This window comes from Micromys minutus, assembly GCF_963924665.1.
Source record: "Micromys minutus genome assembly, chromosome: 11".
NCBI lineage: Eukaryota > Metazoa > Chordata > Mammalia > Rodentia > Muridae > Micromys > Micromys minutus.
The window spans coordinates 56,142,872-56,150,645 of NC_137980.1; the positions used below are offsets into that span (position 1 = coordinate 56,142,872).

The 7,774-nt window shown below is 42.7% G+C and overlaps 1 pseudogene across 1 annotated transcript; it reads left to right on the forward strand.

Moving 5' to 3' along the window:
* Positions 1 to 6,726: 6,726 nt before the first annotated feature.
* LOC308427471 (NADH dehydrogenase [ubiquinone] 1 alpha subcomplex assembly factor 4-like) lies at positions 6,727 to 7,240 on the forward strand (annotated as a pseudogene). Its single transcript has one exon. The product of its transcript is annotated as an NADH dehydrogenase [ubiquinone] 1 alpha subcomplex assembly factor 4-like (transcript).
* The last annotated feature ends 534 nt before the right edge of the window (positions 7,241 to 7,774 follow it).

The window sequence follows — 7,774 nt, forward strand, 5'->3', positions numbered from 1 at the left end:
ATCCCATGGGGCAGAGAGAGTTGGGAACTTAGGATCTGAAGCAATCTCTTCCCCAAAAGCCCTAGTTGCTGACCGTTACCACCTCCCCCAAGCCTAACTATGGCTTTACAAAGAGTACTCTTTTATTTTTAATACAACAGAGCCTTAGGTAAAGTTCCCAAGGTCTAGGCCCCAGGCTGTTAAGTTCTGGAGTTTTCAGAAGAATCTATGCATACATGCTCCATGCATTAGGATCAAGCCTTTCTTGATTGGGCCTGCCCTAAACATATCACTGTTCTTCCTTTTCAAAGAGCTGTCACCAGGTATAGTCCTGCCCTTGAGGCAAAACTATCCTTTCCTCAAGAATAAAACAGGATTCATATGGGAGACCAGGACTTTATCTTGGTTGAAACCCTATAATGCCATCTGGAGCCACTTCTTAGAGACCCGTTCTTTGATATCCGTGAGGGTCTAATGGCTGACTGTAAACCAGATTTGAACCCATTGTTATGGTTTGGAGACAAATGTCTGGACAATCCTGGTAAATAAACATATGTACTACTCTTATATCTCTAAAAGGACTGCTTAGCATCCTACATACCTGTCAGGAGATTTATACACAGTCCTGCCTCTTAATATTTCCTCAATGTTGGTAAATACTTACATCATTGATTCTCCTCTTGTATATCACAGACCAGTATTGGAGGGCTACCCAACCCATGAGATGGCTTTTACTGCCTCCACAAAACCATCTCCAAGTGGACCTTATACCTACATTTTAATTGCTAAGGCCAGAAATTATAGAAGAAAATATAGATCTGGGCTCTCAGGTTTGCCATATGCCAAGTATATTTCTCCACACAAGCTGCTGCAGCAAGAATTTGGTGCAGGAGCAGCTCTCATAATAAAGTTATTCAGAGGCCACAGCTGGGTACAAGGAGAGACCACAAAGGCCCTAACAAGTGGCTGCAGGTCTGGCTGATCTTACCCTCTAGCTGCTGGGAAGACCCACCACACATGCATCCTTTGCTAAGCAGCTTGCTCCTCCAGTTTGTGAGAGATGATCTTGCACTTACCAAGTCTGGAGTTCTGGGCTTGCTGAGCTCCATCTGCTCACAGCTCCCACCACAGTCACTTAGAACATATCACACAGAAACACTCCTGCCTGCTGAGTTTCACAAAGGAACTTATACAGACTTGATACCCAGAAGAGCCTCCTCTTGTGGCAGGCAGGTCTGTGTGCAGGTTCTAATTGGATATTGAGTCTTGAGTGACATGAGTACCACCCTGTACTGGCTGGTTTTGTCAACTTGACACAAGCTGCAGTTATCACAGGGAAAGAAGCTTCCATTGAGGAAATTCCTCCATGAGATCCAGCTGTGAGGCATTTTCTCAACTAGTGATCAAAGGAGAAGGGCCCAGCCCATTGTGGGTGGAGTCATCCCTGGGCTGGTAGACCTGGGTTCTATAAGAAAGCAGGCTGAGCAAGCCAGGGGAAGCAAGCCAGTAAGAAACATCCATCCATGGCCTCTGCATCAGGTCCTGCTTCCTGACCTGCTCGGGTTCCAGTCCTGACTTCCTTTGGTGATGAACAGCAATGTGGAAGTGTAAGCTGAATAAACCCTTTCCTTCCCAACTTGCTTCTTGGTCATGATGTTTGTGCAGGAATAGAAACCCTGACTAAGACACACCCTTAGGGTTAGAGTATGTTGAAGAGATACAGCATTGTGTTTGCAGCTTGGGTCAATCATTTTCCAGATCTGCAGATTTGAAGTTCAGAAGCACAAGTCTCTCCTCCAATAGCTTACCTGTCTGTCTGTCCTCCTGTCAAACCAGTGGGAGAAAGTAAGACTCCAGATGCCTGCTACTCAGCAGCCTGCTTAACCCCAGGTAGGCGATGACACTGTGTTCACTGCTTTGCAAATTTGGATCTTGCCTGAGCTCCTGTCACAGCACTCAGCAAACACTTCCACTTCTTTTTCCTGGGTTCAAGTCGGATGATGTTCATAGTCTATGAATCAGCTGACAATGGGGTTACAAATCGGTTCTGTCGGTGGACGGGTGCTCAAAATATTAGCAATTAAGAGATTTGTTAAAAAAAAAAAAAAAAAAAAAAACCAAAAACATATTTTTGTGCCTTCAGGCTGGGTTTAGTAAACTGCAAGTATTTTTCACATGATGGTTCTGAGACAAGCCTCCGAACAAAGCAGGAAATACGTGACAGACACCGTGCAACACTCTTGTTAATCAGCCTATCGTCCTCGGTGAGTTGATAAAATACAATACAACAACAAGAAGGAAAGATCCACAGCTATGTTAGGAAAGTTTCTCCAGATAAGCAGAGCTGATAGAATGAATCTCTATGGTATAGATGTTGGGATTCTGTAAACCCCACCCCTCAGTTACCTAGCAACAGCCAGGTATACCCCACCCCTCAATTACCAGGCAGTAGCCAGGTATGCTCTACCCCAGTGACCTGACACTATAAAAGGAGCTGCTTGCCCCCTCCTCTCTCTCTTGGCCTCTCTTGCTCTTGTGCTCTTGCAGCCTTGCTCTCCCACTCCTACCCCTTTCCCTTCCCCCTCTCTCCCACATGCTCATGGCCGGCCTCTACTCCTCTACTTCTCTCTTTCTCTCTCTGCCTCTACCACCCTCTTAACTCTCCCATGACCTTATTCTGTACTATACTGTTTTGTGGCTGGTCCCTCAGGGGAAGGGATTCCCAACATGGACCCCCCAGAGGCATCTCCCTTGCCCTCAGGCCTCTCTGCACCTCCATGGGCCATATGTCCCCCACTCTCTTCATCCTTCCCCTAACATTGGTGCCGTGACTTGGATCGTTATCCTTTCACAACATTGGTGCCCTGTGACTCTTCCTTTCAGTGACTTTTCCTTTCATTGGTGCCCCGTCATTTTTTCCTTACAATAGAAAATGGATTAATTAGAATGGCTCTCAGGCTGAGGTTTAACTAGTCCAACAACGGCTGCCTGCCAATGGAAAGATGAAGAATCCAACAGGGATTCAGTCCATGTGGTTGGATGTCTCAGCTGGTTTTCAGTACATACTTGAATTTTAAAAAATAGGCTCTAATGCCAAATAAATACAAGCAAACAAACAAACAACAACAAAAAAGTAGGGCAATAAGACAAAGAGAAAGAGCTGCCATCTTCAATGTCCTTCATATGGTCAGGCTGTCACCACAGCTTTTGCCTAGAATAAAAGTGGATTGTATCACCCCCAAAATACCCAGATTAAAAATACCTTTCCCTGGTCCAAAACCATAATGAAGAAAAATCCCTCACAGTACTCAACTCTTTGGGTATTAAGTCCAGATGTGTTCAATTTGACTGCCAAGTATATTTAGCACGACAGAAAAGGGAAAACAAATGGGAAAGATTGTTCACGGGGACACAGGAGAAGAGCATAGGAGCCATTTTCAAAGCAATGCAACCTTATAGGAAGAACAACAATATCAACCAACTAGACGCCCAAACCACAACCAAAGAGTGCACATGTAGAGACCCATTGCTACAGCCGCATATGTAGCAGAGGACAGGCCCTTGGTCCAGTAAAGTCTGGATGCCCCAGTGTAGTGGAATGTCAGGGTGGGGAGGACAGAGGACAGAGGGGAGTAGGTGGGTGGGTGGGGCAGGACCTTGGTAGAGAATGGAGGGCGGGGAGATGTGATAAGGAGGGGAAGGGGGGGGGGGAGGAGATAACATTTGAAATGTAAATAAAGAAAATATCCAATGAAAGAAAGAATAGCTAGCACAACAGACAAGACAGAAGGGCTGGGAGAGCTGAGGAGCCATTTCCAAAACAATGACCTTCTTCAAAAAAGGGAGCATTGAGATTTTACTCAGGGAATCAGGATATGTTTACACAAAGGTTTACCTACTCCTGTGAATGTTAAGTCCTCTTCTGAACATGCTCAAATGTAAAAGCAGAGATATTTAAGGGCATTCTTACCTCAAAGTCATGGAGAAGCATATGTAAATTATGAAAATGATGGACAGAAATGCCTCTGGAAAGTTCATCTGTACTATGAGGTTTCAGCTGAAAATCAAGTAAATGACCCTATGACAGGAGATTGCTCAGGGGACAGTCCTACTTTTAATCATGATCTGTGATGTAACAGTAAATGTATCAATGCTACAATTTTCACAGATACAAAGGACAGAGACCACAAATTTAGAAAACTTCAAGGAAAAGTCACCTTTTCAGCACCTCTCCTACCTTTCCATGCTTACCTACACACATATACACATACATATAGGGAGAAAGAAAGAAACAGATAGACATATATGGGCATAATACATTCTATGCTGAATCAAACTTACAGTTGGGTGATTCAAATGGTGATGTCTCTCAAGTCTTGCTTCTATCAAGATGTGGCATTGTAATGCTTACACCAAAAATCTCCTGTTTCAAGCTTGTGTAAACAGTTCTTTCTCTCATTTTTCTTTGCCTTGTGAGTCAATGCTGATCAATCAATCCTGGATAAATGATTGAGGAGAGTCAGATAACAGAGTGGGACTTCCACTATTAATACATTGTTTACACTTATGCTAAAATTAATTCATAATTACATATGTGTGTATATGTATGCAGTCATAGAAAACTTCTCTTTGTGTATACCTGTGTGTGTGTTTTCATGTGTTTGCATATGTCTGCATCCACAGAGTCCTGATGCAATTTCCTTTTCAACCCAAATAAACCCATTCAGTGAAAACACAACTCAGTAATTAAGAAAGCAAGCTGTGGTCTATTTTGTGCAGATTTACAACTACGCTTTCTATTCCCCTCCTAAGAAATCCCTCTCACTTGCCATCCTCCTATTCCCATTCCATCCTCTCCTCCTTCTCCTCTGGCTCCTCCTCTTCTGTTTTACTCCCCGATTCCTCCTCTTTTGTTTCCCCTCCTTTTACCCACCTCCTCTCCCTGTCTAATCATGTATTGCCTTAACATAAATCTACCAATCTCAGAGAAAAATACAGACACTACCTCAGAGTAAAAGGCTGGGGAAAACTTTCCAAGCAAATGGCCCCAAGAAACAACGTGGGCCATTCTAATATCAAATAAAAGATTTTCAACCAAAAGTTATCAAAAAAAAAAAAAAAAAAAGATAAGGAAGGACACTTTTTACTCATTACAGGAAAAATCTATCAAGATGAACTCTCAATCCTGAACATCTATGCTCCAAATACAAGAGCACCCACATTCATAAAAGAAACCCTCCTAAAGCTCAAAGCACATACTGTACCACAAACAAGAATAATGGAAGATTGCAACACCCACTCTCATCAATGGACAGATCACAGAAGCAGAAACTCAAGAGAGACACAGTGAAACTAGCAGAGGTGATGACCCAATTGGAATTAACAGACATCTACAGAACATTTCATCCTAAAACAAAAGAATACACCTTCTTCTCAGCACCTCATGGCACCTTCTCCAAAATTGATCATATAGCCAGTCACAACACAAGCCTCAACAGATATAATAAGATTGAAATACTCCCATGGATCCTACTGGATCACCATTGACTAAGGCTGGTCTTTCATAACAACAAAGACAACAAAAAGCCCACATACACATGGAAGCTGAACAATGCTCCTCCCAATGATAACATGGGCAAGAAAGATATAAAGAAAGAAATTAAGGAATTTTCCGAATTTAATGAAAATGAAAGCACAACATACCCAAAACTATGGGATGCAATGAAAGCAGTATTGAGAGGAAAACTCATAACTCTGAGTGCCTCCAAAAAAAAACTGGAGAGAGCAGACACTAGCAGCTTGACAGCACAGCTGAAAGCTCTAGAACAAAAGGAAGCAGATACAGCCAAGAGGAGTAGACAGCAGGAAATAATCAAACTCAGAGCTGAAATCAACCAATTAGAAACAAAAAGAACCATACAAAGAATCAACAAAATCAGGAGCTGGTTCTTTGAGAAAATCAACAAGATTGATCAACCCTTAGCCAGACTAACCAGAGGGCACAGAGAGAGTATCAAATTAACAAAATCAGAAATGAAAGGGAAGACATAACAACAGAATCTGAGGAAATTCAAGAGATCATCAGATCTTACTACAAACACCTATAGTCAACAAAACTGGAAAATTTAGAGGAAACTGACAATTTTCTAGACAGATACCAGGTACAAAAATTAAATCAGAGTGCTCCCGAGGCTCCTCTGGGTGCTCTCTGTGGACAGGCCGTTAGACCTGTGAGCCGGCTCTGGGCACGGATGGATCTCAAAGGGTCTCAGTGTTTGTTGTCCCTCCCTTTATGTCCTACTTTACCTAGGCCTGCTTGCATGGCTGCAGTAACAAAAGGAAATGGATCATCTACCTTGTCAGGTATGAATCTGTGCGCCCATTCCAAAGGGCAGCCAGCATGGGTGATCTGGATACAATGGTCACTCCAGTCAACATCATGGATGAATATAATAGGAGGGGCTGTTAATGGGGTCTGAAAGAGGTGAGGGAGGGGAAGGTGTACACTATGCCTCTACTTGTCTCTCCCAATTGTCTCTTATTAAGCTCTCCTCTTCTAGCTTTCATTCACCTCTTTATAACACTATACAGTATGTCGTCTTCCTTGAGAGAGATTGCTCCCCCACCTCGTTACTTATTAGGTAGTAATCCTGTGTGGTTATTCAGACTGTAGTTCTCATATCAGATCCTTAAAAATCCTTACAAAAGAACACATGAGTAGTGAACTAAGGACATCTTGATGTAGAGATGGGGGCTTGCATGACCCACACCATCGGGAACTTCAATGTGGAGAAGCGAGCGGAGCAGGAGATGAGCGGAGGAAGCCCTCTGTGGCACCCAAGCACCCTTCCACCCACGGCCTCCTGCAGGAGCATCTGAACCAGGATACACACATCGGACAAGTTCTAGCAAAGATAACAAGCTGCTGTCATTATTAGGTGATATATATGTCGATTCCAAAGATCCAGTGCCTTCCTTGCTGGTAAAAGACAAACCACAGCAAGAAACAAAGGGATTCAGAGTGCTGATAGGAGATCACTTGGACAAGAATAGCATGGACATTCCAAAGGCAATTTTACAGTTATAGAAGCACTGACCCTTCTCAGTACCCATACAATCTCTCCAGAAACGTGGACTGCTGAGAAAATCTCCCAAGAATACCATTAGAACTGAAGGATGTAAATTCTCTTCTCAGATATTTCGTTAGTTTGAGGTCAAAATATTTAGTCCTGAAGTCAGGGAAGCAATACAACCAAAATGAAGAAAGTCACAAAACAATTTCCTAGGTGCCCTTCCAAGCGCTGTGTCCTTGTTTTTCGTGTATTACATTATACAAGTCACTGTTAGTTGAGGGTCATAACTTTGATAGCTCTTTGGCCTCTTCAAGATTGTTCATATAATTTTTTAAATTTGTGTATGTCTGGTTCCTAGGTATGTGTCAGCAGTATTGATCATGTGGCCCTGATGATTCAATATTAAGTTTCACTTTCCAGTTTAGTTGGTTCTTTGTAGGAGACACTGAAGCAAGTGCCCTCCTGACTCCTATGAGCCTGGCATTGTGTTAGGACAGACAATCAGCAGTGAGCAGGTGTCTGTATTTGCCAAGTGAAGAAAGGGAGGAGACTGAGTGCAAAGGAAGAAAGCTGTAAATGAGAACTCTACAGAATGAAAACCCATTAGGGATTTTTAATGTTTTAATTGGTTTTAAACATGAAATAACTTTTTAGAAGAATTAGTGCCGTCTGTGACATGACAAATAGAAATCGGTAACTTAAAAAGTTTGCTGAGAGGCAAT